The following is a 20,498-nucleotide window of genomic DNA, read 5'->3' on the forward strand; positions in this document are numbered from 1 at the left end:
GCCGTGACACACTGCGCAGGCGCGGTGCTGGTGGCGGTGCCGCGGCCGGAAAGGCGGGCGCGGGGCGGCGGCAGCAGGTGGCGGGCGCGCACCTGAGGCGCGGCGGGGAGAAGGGCGGGTTGTGCGGCGCGGGCGTCCCGGGGTGTCCACCCTCCCCCCTCGGTTGCCCTGGCAGAGGGATCGGCTCCGCGCCGAGAGCCGCTGGACTTTGCTTCACTTGTTTGGTACTTCAGTGCGCTGTCCTGAGGGGTGGTAGATCCGCGCAGCCTCCCAGTCCCGTTCCGTACCGACCCAGAAGCACGCAGGGAGGGTAGGAAGGAGGAGATGCTAGCGCTGCATATCGCAGCAGGCATTGGGCGGTTCTGACCCCCTTCCAGGGGCCCGCTGAGGCGGCCCTGAGGCGGCTCTGTCCGTTCGCTGGGCGGTTGGGCGTTCCTCCCGCCCGCCGCGGCACCCCCAGCAGTGCCCGCTGTGGCGGCGCAGCGAGGCGCAGTGCCCGGGGCCGTGCAGGTGTCCGTCCGCCCCCAGCAGCCGCCCGGAGCGAGGTCGGCTTTGGCTTATGGTGAGACTGGGGTCAGGTGCCAGAAGCAATTAACCTCATGGCAAATCCAGGGAAGTTAGGTGTCCTTCATTCTGGTTCTCACTAAGTAATTTGTCACGAGTGACAACTCTGCAGTTTTGTTTCTTCTTGCAGTCCACGATAGCAGTGCAGTATTGTGGTGTCCACGATGCCAGGTTCAACTCAGATCTGACCTATTGAAAACTGGCGCTACTTATTTCTGTGGTGCTTAATTTTTGACACTTGTTATGACTTTGAAATTTGGTGTAGTCCTAATTTGTAATGATGCTTGAAGCAGAATGTGATCTGGGTCACGCTGAAAGCTCCAGTCTGAGCATGAGGTTTGTGCATCTTCTCACTTATCTTCACGTGGGACTGGAATTCAAAGGCATCATAATGAAAGCTAACAGCGAGCAGTCACTAAATTTCAAGAGAGCTGCCTCCCTAAATGGCAAAACAAAGAATCCACAAGGATGAAAATCTAAAAGGAGCTGTAGTCAAGGTCTTGTGAGAGTGGAGGGAAGCAGTAATCAGGCATCTTAAGTAATTGGATCATAGAGATTTCAACTAGACAGAAAATCGAATCCTAATTATGGTGAGTTCAGTGCAGGAATGGGACAGGATGAGAAAAACAAAGCTAGACAACTCAGAGAGGACAGACCACAATATATAATGCTTTTTTTTGTCTGGCTAAAGAGCCCAGTGAACAGAAAACAATAGGACCATGAAGTCCTAATCTTCAGCTCTCCGCTGCCAATATGAGGCACCACAGCTGAGTTTCTGAATAAAAAAAAAAATAATCTGTTTTCCATCCTCCATCATAAAGAAAGCCAAAAAATAGATTCCAACGTAATGCACTACTTGGGTAACATGCAATGTTGGTACATTATATATCTCCCTTTTGGTGGTTGGTCTTTTAGTGATAGTTCAGTGTGATGATGAAGCAACTGACGACAATACTGAAATTTTTAAGTCTTCCTGCTCAAAAAGTATAGATGCATGAAAATTAATAGTAGTTGAATGTTAGAAAGAAGGTTATACATCTACCCTTTGTTTGTAGGCTAATTTTAACTTCATCGGTTGGGCTGTGCCTTTGCATGAACATGTGCACAGACAATGGTAGAAACAAGTAGCTGGTGACAGAGAAAATGGTGAGACTGGTTTTATTATTTTCAGCGGCAGTGCTGGCTTAAGGTTATCTTCTAGGTTTAGCTGTAAAGCAGAAATCGTATTAGGGTCTCAGTCATTTTCTCATCTACTCATGTACAATTCTGTTTACCTCAGTAGGAGATTTGTATGTAGAACTGATTGGAAAATTGGGTCTTAGATAACTACAGTGTGCTTTGCTTACATCAGCAGGGTTAAAAATTCACCAAATCTGGAGTCGGAAAGGAATTTCCCTCATGAGCATAATGTCAGCAACATAATCAGGGCTTGGGAACAATCTGTTAGCACACAGAGAAGGGATTATGGTAGGACCAGGTGGGTGTATTCTACACAATCGATCTCTTTCTATTCAATGGACACATTTTATGACTATATTCTTACTGATTTTTGCTGCGATTCTTTTTTTCCTGAAAAGCCATTCAGATAATGCTCAGGCAGGAGTACAAAAATCCACTGAGAGTCTGTATGTATATATTGAGAGGATTACCATGTGCAATTAACTAAATTGGAGAGTAAACTAAGGTAAGTAGAGGCTAAATGTACTAAGAAAGAAAGAAAGAAAGAAAACGGTATTTCTCAGACTCTAGAGAATGTACCTCCCTGACAACCCAAGCTGTAAGCAGAAAATTGCTTGCATGTTGTTGTTACAAATGGATCTACACTGGATTATGTTTATGTAAATCCATTAATTCTGTTATTTTTTCCATCCTTATCTCAATATGCATCTTACTGTGTGTAACTTACCTTTTCCAAAAATAAACGATGAATCAAGAGAGAATACAGACTAAAAAGCAAAATAATGCATTTCTAAAATCAATAAACATCATAAAGAACAGTGGTCTAGGGCAGAATGCAGTTGTTTCTGGCTGTCTCTCTTTGAACACAATATTGGAACAGGTGTCTGTTCTATTACAAGGATTACCATGGGCCTCATTCACAGTGGGGAAGGACAAGATGGGATTTAGGCAATATGACCTACCAGAAAGGAAGAACGACAGATTTAGGTGTTCTTAGGTGCAAGCCTATGGGGGGAAGAAAAAATAACAAATTATGGAATTGTATTTTTACCTCTTTTTAATGTCATTTGCATCAGACATCTGACACCCCACAGATGCTTGGTTTGTTTCCTTTTGAAACAAAGCTTTTCCAGCTTTGAAATATCCCACTTACCCAAGAAGACATTTACTTCTCAGACATGAATGGAACACATTTGTGCAGAATAAAAAATAATCCAGTAGCAGTCCTGAAGACATGTTAGTCTGCTTTTTGAGAATAATTCAGAACTCCTCCCTCAACAGAAGGATGTTGGAAGCTTTTGCCCTGATTACTGTGCTAGTTCCTTTCAGCATTACTTTTCCCAGTGCGTGGTAGCACGCTCTCTGAATTGCACTTTGTCAGAAATCAGGATATTAACTAATTGTGTGCTGCTTTTACACAGAATGGAACAGATAAGAAATAACGTGTAAGGCAAAGGGAGAAAAAATGCACGGTGGAAAAAAGAACACTGTAGAGATAGGAAATTCCCAATTAAATGAGAGCTCTTATTAGCATGCAAGTCCAGCCTTCTCATCCTCTCGCCTTTCATGTTTGTCTCTTGTTCCTACAGTTCCCACCCCCATTCCACATTTCTGTAAGTATGATGCACTTGTGTGTGCATACTAACAATGAGTCTGTCCTTTTGTTCACTTTAAGAATTTTCTGGCTGCCAGTGTGCTCTTTTTTTTTCTTTTTTTTTTTCCCCTCTAGGATGCAGACAAAGCAAAGAGAACAATTCTTAGCTTGGTTTTGAGCAACACAGAAAATAAATTTACAGATGAGAAGTATTCACCAACAGTAACTAGTAAGCTGTGTTTGCTTTTATAGACGCGAGGACTGTTGGCTCATCATAGCTTGAATATAACTTCAGTTAACAATAGGAGCAATGAATACATTAAACAAGAAAAGCAGGATTGTTATCTTGGTACTGTAACTGGATAAAAATATAGCAGGAAGCAAGTGTTAGAATTTCTTGAAAAAAACAAGAGGTCGGAAACTCCTGAATTTACATTACTGGCTCATTGACTGATTCATTGCATTCTCCCTAAAGCAAATTACATGACTCACCTGACTCATTTTCTTCACCTGTAAAGTGGTAGAGTGTATGCCAGTTGCAGAGTTAACACTGGTAGAGAATTCTTGTTTATCAAGTATACTGGGATTATTAATGAAAGAAGAAAAATAAGTTCAAAGGAGACCAGTTTAGCACCAATTTGACATCAAATTACAGACTTACCTACGCCCAGAAATAGCTGCTTCAACCCAGATATGTATTGTACTAGTGTAAAATAGGGCATGAACTGGCATGACTTAACTCAGACCTGAAATAGGATTAAAATAGACTGTAGCAATATTTTTACGATAACATCTATTCTATGTTTAGTCAATCTAGTGTTGAAATACTCAGATTTCTGGAATGACTCACTGAGTCCTTCCTTCTTTCACTACTGTAAGTAGGCTCTCAAACACCCTTTCAGTTAAACTTCTGTTTTCTGTCTAAAATTTCTTCATTAGCCCCCACTCCTCCTGGTTGCCAACTCTTTACCCAGCTTGCCCTTCCCATCTCAACCTCCCTCATTTTCTTGCTCCAATCTCTTGCCTTTTTTTTTTCTGTTTAAATCAGATAGTTTCTTCCTTCATGCTGATTAAATGTCAGCAAGGGATGAGAGGATCACTGAAAGATTAGTGACTGCTCTCAGTTTCCTGACCAAACACAACATAAGCAATTATAGGGAAGGTTCTTCAACGGTGTAGTTTGGGCTCATGCCTACTATTTCTCTCTGAATGGCATCTACACAGTCTAGTCATGCATGAGAGATTTATCTGCTAAGTGAGCATGGAATATTCTAAAGTCTCACATGTCTCTATCAAACACATGAATTGCCATTCTACAAAGTCTCATAATTTGCACAAATTTCAGAAGATTTTCATGGGTCTTGCAAAGCCATATCTTTGATAGTAAGGCCTCTTTTTAAGGAATCTCAGCAATCTACCCAAAGGTAGGGACTGTCAACTAGTGAGATGAGAATGCAATAGATGTTAGATGCAGGGATTACCCAGTTTCCTTTCACTTGGCTTGGACTGCACAAACAATAGTCACAATGAAAACAAGGGACAAACTGTAAGCTCAGTATAAGAGAAAGCAACTGACTTATTTTTTTCTTGAAGAGTAAAGACTCCTTCTTCCCCAAACCTCCCCTGTACTTTTTCTTGATATATTTTCACAGCCTTCAAAAAAAATCAGACACCAGCTGACTAGTAGGATGATACCATGTCGTGTCAGTAGTGCCCCAGATGTCCTTTCTTCAACACATCCTTCAGCATGACATAGCTACAATGCCCTTTCCAGCACCTCTCTGGGAGATGAATAACCATTGCCCTGCTGTGCTGCATCTCAGGAAGGACAGGGTTCCTTCTGAAATGAACTTCTGTTAGTGGAATTGCCAATAAAGAAGCACTAGTCAAGCTGGTTTGTCTGGATATAGGCTGAGAACTTTATCTAGATGGCACAGTATGCTTGCCCTGTTTTGTAGGAAGCAACCATTTGGTAAATAATGTCTCTGTTACACAGGCAACATGCATTAGCAGCTACAGTTATCAGTACAGTGTTGTTTACCATTGAAGCACAGAACAGTGCTGCTTTTGCTTAATTAGGCTTGATCACACACAAAGTAGTCAAGGAACTACTCTGCTAGAGATACATTTTGAAGAAGTATCTCAGGTTTCTTTTAATCTGATTAAAACATTCTTTAAAATGCATGGATTATATCATCATATAGTATGGGATATTTCATCCCATATGATTAAAATTCTACAAAGTTAACAGTAACTGGATCTTACAAAGTGAAATGTCAGTTTTAATAGTCATTAGTATAACTGGCCTGGTTCATAACATGTCTGAACTAACCATTCAGTTTCATTATATCTGTATATGCCTGTACCATATCTATACCACATAAAACAGCAACATGAATTTTTTAGAAGCAGAAAATGCCACAGCTAATCATTAAAATTGAGCTGACTTAGCTGGTTAGCTAACGAGTACTTCCTTCCACAAAGAACACACATGAATGAACTTTGTTAGATTCAAAGAATTGAATAAAGACTAATCATCCACCTCTAGGCACTTGAAATTCCTTGTTCTCCTACTATAAGATGCATAACAACAAATAACAGTGAAAATATTCTAAATAGTCAGCTATGTTTTCATTCAAAGCACAGAGAGCTAATCCACTGCAATTTGGCTTGTGCATTGTTCCTTGGAAATGAATTCAGTGGGCTTGATTATTTTTGTTTTCATTTAATCATGTTTTACACCCACACTGTAGTCAAATAAATGGCTGTGGTAGGAAATATTCACGTTTTTGCTTTCAGAGCTGCAAACCTTTATTATAAACTTTAAGACTGTAAATATTATTGCTAAAGACTATGCATTAATTGAAATATTTACTTGACCTGGGCCTTTAAAATTACTCCACTGTAAAACTACATTCACACAACATGTCAATCTATCTACAGTAACTTGTAAGTGTTGGGATTTTTACTCACATTCATGAGCACTCAGTACTTTATTAACCAATTTATCTATGGTTATCTATATATGACTCTTACGGTTATATCATCTTTGTCTGCCCTGTTCAAAGCTTTGAACAAAGCTCCCTGGATCTTCTCTCTTTCTCCAAAATAATAGATAAAACATTCAGTTATAAACCTGCAAATAAGAAAAATATGCATTAATTCTGTTTGCAGTGAAATTAACAGTAATCTCAGTGGTAATGGAAACCTGCATGGACAGCATATTACACTTCTTTATTTCTGGAATCTTTGTCTTCATGTGAAAAAAATATATCTGTCCAAGTGGTCTTCCACTTCAGGAACTTATGGTTGGTTATCACCCTTTATACTCTGAAATTCCTTATACAGCTGAAGAACCTGATCACATAGTCACAGAATGGCTGAGATTGGAAGGGACCTCAGGGGGCCATTTGGTCCAGCCCCTCTCACAGTGAGAGCAGAGTTTGACTGCCTGCCAGAGCTCCCCTGCCAAGGGCTTCCACTGAACAGTCTGACAAAACACCTCTCTGCCAGAGCCCCCCGGGACTTTCCCTGGACATTTTTACACATGCCTGTCTGCCAGAGTTCCCCCTTGCCCAGACTTTCATTGCACAAATTCACAAACATCTAAAAAGAAAGATGGTGCATTGAAGCAACAGATGTAACAGGTTTGGGATTGCTGCTGACGAATGCACTAGCTGCAATAGTGCTAACATACAATAATGGCACTAGCAGACTACATGCTGTCCCACGTATTCTTCCCCAAGAGGTGAGGCGCAATGCTTACCAAGAAAGTGTCCCTGTCTTGGTGGAGGAACAGGAATGCAGCTCCCCATCTCTTATCTCCCCTGTCTCTTCTGTCCTTCAGTCTCCCTTCCTTTCTCTTCTCTGTTCCCATCCCCCAGATATACTTTCCCTTGTATCCTAACCCTTCTCTGGGGTGACATTTGGCATGGTTTGGGTGGAGAGTTGAGCAATATCGTTATGTATGTTTAGCATGTTCTTCTGAGAGCTCATTAGCATACTGAGGGGTGTTAATTTTAATATTAATATCATGGTTAATGAAGCAAAAGTTCTCACTTCAGGCACTGTGGCCCTCAAGATTCTGTGCTGAAACATTATCTGCTTATTCCCACAGCCTTAAGGCAAAACAGGACCGTTCTGCTGCCACAAGACTCCCTCCTTCAGCTGCCCTTTGTGTTGACCTTGCAGATCCCTATCCCCAAGGTTTAAACAAGAGATAAGCAGGCAATGGTGATTTTAAGGACCACACCCCTGCCCCAGCAGGGACACCCAGAGCAGGGTGCCCAGCACCATGGCCAGGTGGCTTCTGAAGACCTCCAGTGAGGAGATCCACAGCCTCTGGGCAGCCTAGGCCAATGCTTAGCAACCCAGTGCAGAAGTGCTGCCTGGTGCTCAGGTGGCACCTCTGTGTTCTGCTTTGTGACCATAGCCTCTTGTCCTGGCACTGGGTACCACTGAAAAGAGCCTGGCTCCGTTCTCTTTGCACGTTCTCTTCAGGTATTTGTAGACACTGATGAGATCCCCCTTAGCCTCCTCTTCTCCAGGCTGAATTGGCCCAGCTTTCCCAGCCTCTCTCACAGGAGAGGTGCTCCTGTCCCTGACTCGTCTTGGTGGCTCTGTACTGGAAAGTATGTCTGTATCTCTCATGTACTGGGAACACAGAACTGGATGCATCACTACAGGGGAGACCTCACCAGGGCTGAGTGCAGGGGAAGGATCACCTCCTCGTCCATCTGGCAACACTCTGCCTCATGCAGCCCAGGATACTGATGGTGTGAAATGTGTCCCTTGCATATTTCATACAGCCTGGTAAAGATCTGTTCTGCAGCTTGATGGAAAGCTGGACATGATGGAAAAGAGCAACTCAAGACACAACACTTTATTTTGTAATTGTGTTCTTTAACTTTCCAATTGCTCTCTAAATTATCAGAATCCACTTTTTCCTTATTCCAGGTTCCTCTTCTAGGGCAGTTTAAGATTTGTGTTAGATCTGTGTCCAAAGCTTATTTGCAGCACATTATCCCTGAATCTTTAGGTTGGTTTATTTATTTTTTTCTGTTTTTGTTAGTTGGTTGTGTCTTTGCTGAATCAGAGTCCTTTTCACAAAGTATCTGCCTGATTTTTTTCCCACGGAAAGAATGAAAGAAAAAAAAAAACATCACCCCTGTTATGCTTTATATCATACTACGCCTTAAATTAATACTTGATGTGCTTAGAATGCTGAGAATTCATCCCCTTCTTCTGCTTAGAAACAGTTACACTGCATGCTGCCAGTCTACAGAGCTTGTAGTATTTCACATTAATGTATTCTTATGCAGAAATTGTGATGGTAAGGAGGCTCTTGTTGAGGGACTGGGACCTTCAGATAAAAGGGCTGTTTACCAGTCATGGTTTCAAACAGCAGTGCCATGAGAATACATTAATCCGCTGGAGGTCCCAGACTGGAAGAAGGAAGAATTTTTCCTGGCATCTGGCAGAAGACTGTTACAATCTGGTGACCAATTAGCAAAGTGCTGATTGGAGAGAGCTAATAAACTGTAGAACAGACACAGGAAGTTGGCTCTCTCCTGCAATTTCACTGACCACTGTGACTTTCTTTTATTTATTTGTAAGATTCATCAAGCAGCAAAAGGGAAAATATGCAGGTGAACATTAACAGGATACTAAGTCGGGATGCCAAGGCCAGCTAAAAATAAATGTGCTTCTTATCTTTTTGGCTGCAAAGCATACTGTGACTAAAAGTGACAGGAGACCACAGCAAGCACAGAATGACTTCTTCACTCAGTATAAGTGGGGTTTACCATGCACACTCTCTGGAACAGTGTTTTAAAGCTAGCATCAGTATAACGCTCACAGAATGCAATTGTTACAGATACAAATATATGCATTTGGTTCTTGCTAAGCTTCTAATCCCAGTTTTGAATAAATCTAATAGGTATCAGTTAAATCCTGGCCAGAGTAAATCGTTAATTGCATAGGTACTTTTCCCCAGCTGGAATTTATGTGCAGATACGCACTAGAATAAGGGGCCTGAGGGGAGAAGGAGACAGGGAAGTAATGCCACTTCTGTCTTGACTAAAGAAAGGGTCATACTATACCATCTGCTATGCAATACCTCCATTGGCTACAGCATTTGGTAATGCTGTAACTCTATCCACAAAAAAGAACAAACCTTTACCTGGTGGCTCTGTCATCAGTTCTGTTTCTATTTGAGTCCATTGCTGCTAAATCTAAGATCACAGTACAGATTATCTGTCCATTTGGTTGCTTTCAGGTCTGCTCCATACCTAGGCTACTACTTCACATTCTCTGCTGCTGGAATTTCCTACACTAACAGCCTTTTTGCCCTCATCTAAAACCTGAGACAAACTCTTCTGCCACGAAAACTGTCCAGTGTGACTGTTCCAGCAGATGTATTTGCAGCTTTTAATTTTCTTGTTCTGGCACTGAATTACTCCCTGCTTGATCCTTTCCTCCTCAAACTTAGAAAAAGTAATCATCTGTAAGTGTGTGTCATCCAAAATTACCTTCTTTGCTGAGCTTACCCTAGAGGACTACTAGGAAGTTGTGCAAGTCTCCATCTAGTTCACATATGCTGGAACACAGCTGAGATTATATTTATGCATTGCTTGAAATAGCTATACAGAAATTGAGAAAGTCATGTGAAGACTGGGATTTAAACTGCTGTACAGTCCCTCATATTGAGGAGATAAATGGAAAATGAAGAAGTAGACTGATAAAAATAGAACTTGTCTTGAACTGTGTGGGCCCCAGAGTAATTTCCAGGTGCACATGCTGTAATTCACGTACTGTAAAAGAGATGGGATGGATACCAAGTAAGCAAGGCTTAACTTTAATTTATCCCCTTGGCTATGCAGACAAGACTGGACTTAGAGGACTTCAAGAATGTTTCCTAATATGACTTCTTCAGGAAGAGGTCATAAGGTATGTAAGTATAAGCATGCTTCCTCTTCCATCCCATTTCATACATCAGTAGCCTTGTGTAAATCTTTCATATCTCTAAGAAGACATGGTATGGCTTTCCACCAAAGCCTAGTAATTTTTCCCTTCATCATCAGGGCCAAACTTGTGTTCCTGAAATTATATTTAAACATCCACTGCAAAGAAATGGGTATCAGTTGCATAAGAAGGTTTATGTTAGCTTTGAATGAGCCAGCCTGGGTGCAATAGCAGCAGCCTCTGGCTGCTGTGGGCTATATTATTGAATTAGTGAGTTAGTAAGCTAGAAAATTAGCGAGCTACACTGCTGGAAAAAACAAAGTAACTAGTTAAAGTTAGCTTACATTTGTTAACACAAGCTGCACTTACACATGATCAGCGGAGCTGAAAGTTGTTTCTGTGATTTTAGACTGTAAATTTCAGTCTTTCATGCAGCAATGCATTGCAGTTTCATTGGTGAGTAGATCACTAATTAGATCTGAAATTGAAGACCCAGGATCACCAGCTATTTCTCAACTGTACATTGAAATGCAATCCAGCCATGCTCAACCTTCCCCAGCGCCTCGTTTGTGTGCTCTGCTTCCACCGAATTTGTTAGAAAATGCATGAATATTAATTACTTCTATCTCAAATTTTACAACTTCAGAATAATTCACTAGCAAGTAATCTCATCTGTAGTGATCCATTAGCAATAGGACGAGAGAGAATGGCCTCAAGTTGCACCAGGAGAGGTTCAGGTAGGGTGTTGGGAAAAACTTCTCCAAAAGAGTGGTCAGGTGCAGGAACAGGCTGCACAGGGAGGTGCTGGAGTCACCGTCCCTGGAGATGTCCAAGAACCGTGTGGATATGGTTCTAAGGAACATGATTTAGAGTGCAGTTTTGTTGGTAGGCGGACAGTTGGACTAGTTGATCTTAGGGGTCTTTTCCAAGCATAATGATTCTGTGATTCTATTCTATGATACTAAGGAGAACCAGGCATGAGGCAGGAAAGCAGCTGTGCCATGCTCTGGTCTGGGTTCCCATTCGAAGAACTGTGAGATCAGAGTAGGGTTCTTGTGCAGCACAACTGTCCTGCACTTCAGATAGGACTCAAGACAGTCTGGATTATATTAGACTAATAATGAGTTTGTTAGATACTGCGTGCATGAAAAACAATTTTCTCCTAGTTTAACCACACTGCTTAATCATGCCTCCCCAACAGACAGAAATATCATAGATATTTCAGATTCTTCCCCTGCTTTTTCTTCAAGTAGCATATAATTAATTTCCTTAGTTAAATAACCGAGGCACTCAGCCACATTTTTTTATTCAAACATTATTTAATTAAGTAGGAAAATAATCCTTTTGTATACCCAAAGATACTGAATGTAAACAGAAATATGTATCAAATTGCTCTCCCCTGCATGAATACTGTGCAGCTTGCAACAGAGGCATTTTAAAATGCCAACAAACACTAGCACCAGAACATTTGCAAATGTCAGAAATTTTATTTAGGTTCTTAAAGTTTTAACTCTGAATAAGGTAATCATTTTGTAACTTGTTTAACCTCTCTCTAAATGATGATCTTAAGCTTTTTTTTTTTTCTGGTGTGGAAAGTTATGTATTTGTACTGAGTGCGAGCAATGTAATATTGTAAATTATTTAAAATATCTAAGTGAAGCGTGTCAACAGCTACTCTAATTACTACATTACTCCTATTTTTTTTCATAGGATGCATTATTTTTTCTTATTTTAAAAGAAAACAAGGTTCATATAAAGGGTTAGTCCCCATCTGATAAATTTTGGATTCATTTTCCAGTTTCACATTCATCTGGCAGAAGGTTAGAAGTCTCAAAGTTACTACAAAGATAGTAAAGATACACTGCTAATGTTTCCTTTCACAGGAAGGGAAGGAGAACGCAGGAGCCTATTTGACAGTTGTTGCATCCTCACCAGTGAATGAAACCCATTCTGCTACTGTGGTCCAGGCAACTAGTTGAAAAAGAGCAAGTAGAGGGAAAAGGTTGTATCTAGAAGGATGTACAAATGAGCTTAGAATGTTGTAAGACTGGGGAAGGCAACTGAAATACAGAAGGGAGCTGAGGGTCTTGGAAGGAAGTGCGGGAGGTAATGAAGAAGACTGGGAGAATACTTTGATGGCATACCAGTAGGAAGACATAGGAGATATAGGATAACTATTAATCAAAAAACAACTTTCATTAATTTTACTGCTTATAAAACAAGGTAGTGGTTTGATAGGTCAGTGTCTTCTTTGCATGTTTAATGGAATGTGTCTGCACCTGAATTGCCAAATCATTTGAAAGCAGAACTTCAGACAGGGGTTTCTAAGTTTTCTCTTAAAAATGTACCTGCTGAAGCAATATTTAGAATTAGATGAGATTGGTACAAATGATTGTGTAATTTGGACACCTGAGATATCTGTATATTTTTCAAACTTGAGAAAATATTTTTTTTGCAAATAAGAGAGTTCTGGCTTTCCAAATTTGATAACCTGAGTAATCAGAAAGAATTTGGTTCAGTTGTCATCACTTGTATTTCCAGCTTAGGAACATATTATGATTTATAAATAGGAATAGTTTTAAAATGAATATTGGGCTTTACCCTTTGATTCTGATGAAAAGATGCAAGAGAAATTGCAGAGTAATGATTGTAAGATAATACTTTCTCATTTGCACTAAGTTCTATCCTTTCCAGATAATTTTTTGTGCACTAGTTGACCTGCATTCTTCCTAATGCCTAAGTTCTCTTCACATTTTTACCAATGTGTGTCAAATATATCTGAATTCAAATAAAACCATCTCTCTTGTATTTTTAGCTCTTAAAGTAAGACAGTCTCCAGTCAGTTATGTGATCTGTCTAGTTTCACAGTAGAGATTCTGAATTTGGTGTCTTTTTCTTTAAAGAAAACCATGGTTTTCCTAGTCCGAGCTGCAACTTGGCTTAAGGCACATTGTTTCAATTGCAATCTATTTGTTGAGTGTGTACTTAGATGGCAAGTCTGGCTGGGAAAAACTGAACGTACTTTTGCTCATAAACTGTTACTGAGCATATTGGTAATTTGGAGCCCAAGTTGTGTGGCATGCCCTTGTCATGTCTGCAGCTTTTGGACCTATGCTTAGGGTAGTCTACTCATAGAAGAGTATGCTGTGCATTGGAGTCAGTGTAGGAACTGGCCACATATGGCTGCTGTGTGATGTTGCAGTTCAGTGGTGAGCCATAGTGTTGCTGTGAAGATCATTTCCTTCATATGGGTATGGCAGCTTTGAAGGAATGGGACTTTCACGCTGCTCTGGAGAGAGTTTTTCACATTTCGTCAATTTGTAAAGGGCAAATCCAGACACTATTGTAAAGAGGAGTGTGAAGCCAAGTAGCTGCTGATTAATGCCTTCTGTTTTATGCCTGATGAATTTTATGGATTGCAGTGAATAAAAGGCTAATTTGTCTCCTTAACCATATATTGATATAAATGTGATCATTTTCTGCACTAGGTAACTTGGGTTAATGGAGTGTTGTTTCAGTGTATTGTGTTCTGTCTGTATCAGTAATGTCTTTGCGTGGCCTGAACTTCCCATTCCTTACAAATGGGTGAGCAGCAATAAGCACTTCAACAAACAGACATTTCTTAAGCTGTCAAACTTAAAGTCTGAATAACTTAAAGAGGAAGGCAATCAGACCTGCCAAGCGGAAACAATGAACACTTATTCTAAAAAATATAGAATGGGTTACAAATCAAACAAAACTTCAAAGTTCGGTTGAAGTGCAACTCAGCTGTAGTTTATGAAAATGTTAATAAAGAAAAGAATGAAGGCAGCACCAGTGCCTGATACCAACTGCCTGCTTTTCTGCTTTTCTCTCTTTTCCCTTCCTGCTTCTTTCATGCATAGCACAATGCACTACAGGCACACAATGGGAAAGGGCCGCAGGGTTCCTTGAACTGATCCAGTTAAAGTTCTACATGTTCTACTGCCAACTCCAGCACACATAGGAGACTAGAGAGACTTGAAGAGATTTTAATGTCTCACCAAGAAGCTGAAGCAGCAGCAGACCAAGCAGCAGGTGTTCATGATTCCATACAAAAGCATGAACACATACAGCCAACATCACTATGATTTAGGCTCTTCCCTTTAGCTTCCACCTGTAAGAAACTCTGTTGAAATTCTTGGGTTGGCACACACTTACACCTGAATTTGAAAAGACAACACTGTTTCCTTACTTAATTTTCCCCCATACTCTCAATTCTTGCAAATTGCTTTTTCTGTTGTCTCTTTTCCTGCAGTAATTTAGAATTCTCCTCTGAATGTTGGTTGTTACGAGTGCTGCACATTTCCTTTTAGCCCTCTGTGGCAACATGTGCATACTGAGGCTAGGCAGCAAAATACTCTGGCCCTCCAACCTGGAGCCTCAGACTACAATCAGAAGCCAGTCATTTTCTGTGTGTATGTGGAAGAAATAGACCCCCACCCCTCCCAAATACTTCTACAGTATAAAGAGATCAATCATAGCTTTACCACGGTAGATTTTTTACCCTGACTCACACACACAGGTAGCATGCAATCACTGATTAACAGAAATCATAACAGGAAAAAGAATATAATATATTCTTCTGTTAATTCATATTTTAGTTTTAAGAAAGATGTCTTATTCCAGGAGAAAACAATATGAATGTCAGTGAAACAGCTATTAGGGAAGCGAAAATACAGAGCCGAGTTTACTGGTCAAGGCTGTCTGTCTTTCCTGGCAATCCATCAAAAATACGCATATTTTGGAAACCTCTGAATGAAGAAAAGTTTGTCTTTTCAGTCTTGGAAGAGGAGAGTTTCTTTCCAAGAATACAGTGGTGCTTTTTAGAAGACCAGTGACTGTGCAACATGTGCGTCAATAGAAGTTTTTTTCAGAAAAAAACTTACCCTACCAGTGTAGGCAGCTATTGACTAACATTACTGACTGACTAAAATTCTTGTTGTGTGAAAAATCAGGGGAAGGTACGGATAAATTGCTTTAGCAAGCACTTTTTGAATGGTGTCTGTGAAGAAAAGACTCCTCCCTCGGCACAAGTTAGGAGGAGGAGGAAAAAGAACTGTCAAGGCTTCAGCACTGAGGCCTTGCTTGGCTGACTTATCCCAGCTGAAACTGGGGCTGGCCAACAGGACTTCAGCCAAAAACGCTACCGCTCTCCTTTTCTCCACCATTTTTCCTATTCCGCTCCAACACACAGTTTCCACAGAAGCAGAGTAGCACAGATAGTGCCGTTTTGGTGCCTTTCTGCAGAGGTAAATGTTGTTTAACAAAAGTCTGAATAAAGCGTTGGCTAGTTAACATCTCATTCTGGTGAAAAGCTTTATTAGAGTTTAAATTCAGAGATTATCTGGATATGAAGAAACATATTTGGAATTCCTCTTCCTCTCTCAACATTTTAAACCTTCTGCAGTAACTCCAGAGACTGCGTGACTGTCTGGCAGCAGAAATACTAAACTAATACTCTAATTCATCACTTAGGGCTTTTTCAGAATTTTTCCTTACTATTCATCAGCAACATTGGCAAATATCTGACATGAGAAACAGAATCAAGCAAACCACTTTCAGAGCCCACTACACGGCTCGCGCCGTGTCCCACAGCCAAGCTGAGACTCAAAGCAGAATCCTTCCCACCACTGTGCTTATTTTTTAATTAGAAGGTAATTTTGTACACTGAAACATACAGTGAAGGTGGCTGCACTTAGAATGCACTGCATGTTCCCATTGGAACACCAAGCAGGTACCTGAGCAACCTCATTCACTGAAAGGCTAACTCTATTTTGCCATTGAGTGTTTCAGACAGCCTCCTGACCTTCCAACTGCCTGTAAAGAATTTCCCCATCAGAAAAATGTTGTCATGCCAGTCACTAAGCCCAGCGATTAAAAGTTGGCAAGTACCTCTCATTCCTTACAACAGGCACACTTTGCTGGGTTATTTTCAGGCTTCTGGCCGTCATTCTCAGCTGCATGGGAGAGCTTATTTGCATGCTGACAGTGGCGATGTGCTGGCCCAGTGAATGCTCAGCCAAACAAACTGCTATGAGATGGCACTGTGGTGCAATATGCTCTTATCACCATACTTGAAATAATGAATGTTTACTGTACTCCTAGGCAGTAAAGTGAAGTTCGTTGTTCTCTTTTTGTCAAATAGCCAGGAGGAAACGAGGATTACTTTTGCCAGTGCTAATCAGTTTGGACAAATCTGTAAGAGAAAGAAGGGTCAACAGTATCTCCTGAGAGCAGGAAAGAAGGTAGTGATAGACAGGCAAAGGACTGCATGTACTCTGGGTCATATTGTCCTCAAACTATGAGAATAATTAGGCATATGAAGAGGGAATGCTATGGTGTTGCCACAGCCTACAAGAGAGCCAAACAGAAGCGTCCTGATTTTCAGTACGAGTGTTGAACAGCGAGATTTTAATGTGATTCACAGCTATGATTAGAAGCATACCACAGGTATTGCCACAGTCCATTTCAGCTTTGTGTCTATCAACATTTGACATTTATGCCATGACTGCTAAAGCATTTTCAGTGGCCAGATCCAGTTGTGCTAAGGACAACAGGCATTTTGCTGGTAGCTTAATAGGGTACAACATTTCACACCAATAACAGTGATCAAAGACAATCAAAGAAATTTTATGGAAAACCAAGTGTGACAGCAGGCATGGCCAGGGCAGGCAGGCACACACACAGCAGCACGGCTCATTTTCTCCCTCCACCTCTGCAGTGTTCTGCTTTTCCCCCTGCACATGAGGCAACAGCCATGCTGCAGGAGGTGGTCCCACCCAGCACCATGCAGCATCCCTGCTGCTCGGTGGCCTTGGAGAGCAGTGAGAGCAGCTGGCCCCCCTGGCAGGTAATAATTCAGGCTCTGTGTGCGTGCTGCCTTGGTTGTTTTCCTCTTCCCATCCACACTGCACTAGCCAAAGTACACAGAAAGGTCTTCCAAACCCTGGAGGTGAAAGGCCTCCTGAGATAATTATGGGTGGGGGAAGAAATATGTAATTATTCCCCCAGCTCGGACTCCCAGTCCCTGCAACACTTGCTCTTTACTGTCCTTGCAAAAATCAAATGCTGCCACTCAAAGATAGAGACATTGGACCTGTGGGCAGAAACATCCTGTTTTGTGTGCAGTGCTGCCAACCTTCAGGCCATCTAACTTCTAAACAGCTTCCATCAATGGGCCACCTAACTTCCAAACTTCTAACAGAAAAACAAAAGGTACAAATGCATTCAACAGTTACCCCACAAATTCAATGATTAGTTTTACCAAACATTCTAGACACATGTACTCCTAACCAGCAGGAGTATAGCACAATTCCTGACTGTTTGCAGCTATTCATATATATATATATTTTAAGAGAGAAACTTGGTCAAAAGAATAAGTCTTCTCTGCCTAAAATTCTCATAGTATGTCTACAAAATATGCTTCTCTACCTTACTCCTACTGCAGACTAATTGACCAAGGGAACTGGAGAAATCAATTTGAAAAATAAACACCTTTTCATTTTTAAAATAGAATGGGGGAAGGAAAAAAGATAAGAATCGACTTAAAGGTAATGGCCTTTAAGTTAATAGCCCTTAAAAGCTCCATAAACTTCAAAATTTTTTGTCTTTATTTTGGAAGTCTATATGATTCTTTTTGGACTGCTCTCAACATACTTCAAAGAACTTCCTAATCAAAATTGTTTACCTTGAGCATTAAGTTCTCTATCTCTCTCCATAACAATTTTTTTTTCATAATGCTTTACTTTTAGATTTTGCTCGCTAATGAATTATCACCTCCACTTTTCTCTTCACACAAGGCTTCAAAATAGGCATTAGAAATGCAAACAACCTACATATGAAAAATACATTAGGCTTTTAATAGTTCTGTGGTGCTACTAGCGACACAGGTAAAATTCAGACCAGTTAAGTGCAGCTGGTGCAAAGGGTGTAAAAATTACAACTTATCACCCTGATTGCCTGTGCTTTCTTTTATTATTTTTTCCACAGAGTGGGAACACCTCACATTTGTACCTTTGGGTTTTCGAGGATCATGCTTGAAGGAGACTGACTCGACATGCTCCTGACATGAGTTCTCTTCCTAGCCAGATTTACACTCCCACTTGCCAGTGTGCGATGTCCTGATTCCCCCTCCTGGCGAGCCTGAGCACAGGAAGCCATTATCAACTTGAACTTATTACAGGCCAGAACTATGGCTGGTCATCATTTTTCCAATGAAAGAAAGTTCCTTTAAGTTGCATTAAATAACTGATATTCACATTTTAATTGAGATTAAAATATCATTTTAATAATACCACTTGACTGGTATATTAAAACCATAAAGTATTTTTAGTTGTTAAACTAACCTGAGGAAAAAAATCAAGTTAGAGCTGCAGTCATATTTTCTTATACTTTCATGCGTAAAAAGGAACACTTGACTAAATGAAAGAGAAAGTGGTGATGACTACATGCTGCTCTTTGTCTGCCTGCACTCAAGCATTGTAACAGAACATGACCAAATATACCATTCTGAAGCTCTGATGTTCTCTACTGGTCATAATGGCTCTGTTTTATTTCAGAAACAGAACTGGAGATTCCCTCCTTCCTGCCCCCAAGCAGTAGGAAGGCCAGTCTCAAGGATTTTGCCTGTAGATTCTCCAACAGGCAATTAGTTCTTTAATAAATTGGAGATTGCTTACTGGTTTTAGAAAGGAGTAATGAAATTTGCTCAATATATTAGAAAACTTGAGAAATACATAGAAATGATATCATTATCTATTTACCTTGTGGTACCACCTGCAGGTCCTTCAAAATGCTGGCTCTTCCCTGTGTGAGGCACTTCATACCACTCCAAATTCTATTCAATTCAAGCTAATGGTAATGGGTGGAAGATGAACACAGTCAACAGGGAGAGCTAGCAGTAGGGTAATTATCATACCAAGCAGAGGTTGTAACGTATGAGCTTCTTAATTACTGACAAGGACTTTGTAGACAAAGTGGTACTTAGTGTAGGAATCTGGAGGAGGAAAAATTAATGTTTTAGGGAACCTCTCGTGCAACATGAAAGAAGCAAGAAGTTACAAGAGAAAAAAAAAAGTTGGACTGATGTGTGGGAGAAGTCTTGCTGAAGGATTGCCCAGGCAGATATTTTCAGGCAGATAATATCATGTCTTTGGCTTGGATGGGTGAAGGTATGACCTTGCAACACCTATGTACAGCAGCTATAGTAGTAATTGGTAAGATGACAGGACTATTCAAATGACACATAGCTCTTCTTCACATTTCCTCTACTGCCAAGACAGGCTGGGAATTGGAAAACTGCAGTCACAACTCTGGGATCCTCAGTGATGCTCCACAGTTGTTTGAAGCACCAAACTCTGCCATGTCTGTCACTGCGTCCTGTCCACTGCTGACCCATCTGCAGAGGCTCACAAAACCCGTTTCCCTCTCCTGGTTTCTATTAGGATGATGAAATTCGAAGTGTGAAATTCCAATTTACTACAGACCGTGCTAAAGAGTCTGTCCCCTTCCTTCTTACAGTCCCCATTTAGATACTGAAAAGCCGCTATCAGATCTCCCTGAAGCCTTCTCTTGTCCAGGCTGAACAGCCCCAGCTCTCTCAGTCTGTCCTCACGGGGGGGCGGTGCTTCATCCCTGGGATCATTTTTGTGGCCCTCCTCTGGATGTGCTCCAACAGGTCCATGTCTCTTCTGTGCTGAGGACTCCACATCTGGACACAGTACTCCAGGTGAGGTCTCACAGCGCAGAGCAGAGGGGCAGGATCACGTATGACTAGAGAATAAGAAGCAGCTAAGGAGCGGCATTAATAGCGGCAAAGAAGAAATACGAGATTAGCCATCATTATGATATGCTACAAAGGGTCTTAAAAGGAAAGACAAATTATACGTGTGGAAGTTAACGATGATTTTTGCACTACCGCTTGAAACAGAAAGGTGAACACCGACACTCCAACAAGGTCAGAGAACACATAGCGCAGACATAGCGTGGTTCTGTAATGGCCCCATGATTTGCACGGCGCAGGCTCCGACATGGCACTTCTCGCACCGCCTGTCCCGGGACTGAGCGCGGTGAGCACGGCCGGCAGGAGAGCTCGGGGGGCAGCGGCTCGCGGAGGTGACTCACTGCCAGCAGCTGGCCGGGGGAAAATTAAGCTGCTTCTGTAGAGCTGCTGTACTTT

At 41.2% G+C, this 20,498-nt stretch overlaps 1 long non-coding RNA gene across 1 annotated transcript; it reads left to right on the forward strand.

Moving 5' to 3' along the window:
* LOC110392520 lies at window positions 70–19,918 on the forward strand. Its single transcript, XR_002434446.1, has 3 exons — window positions 70–562; window positions 10,219–10,285; window positions 12,184–19,918. It is a non-coding gene; the product is annotated as an uncharacterized LOC110392520 (long non-coding RNA).

This window comes from Numida meleagris, chromosome 1, assembly GCF_002078875.1.
Source record: "Numida meleagris isolate 19003 breed g44 Domestic line chromosome 1, NumMel1.0, whole genome shotgun sequence".
In the NCBI taxonomy this organism is placed as follows: Eukaryota; Metazoa; Chordata; class Aves; order Galliformes; family Numididae; genus Numida; species Numida meleagris.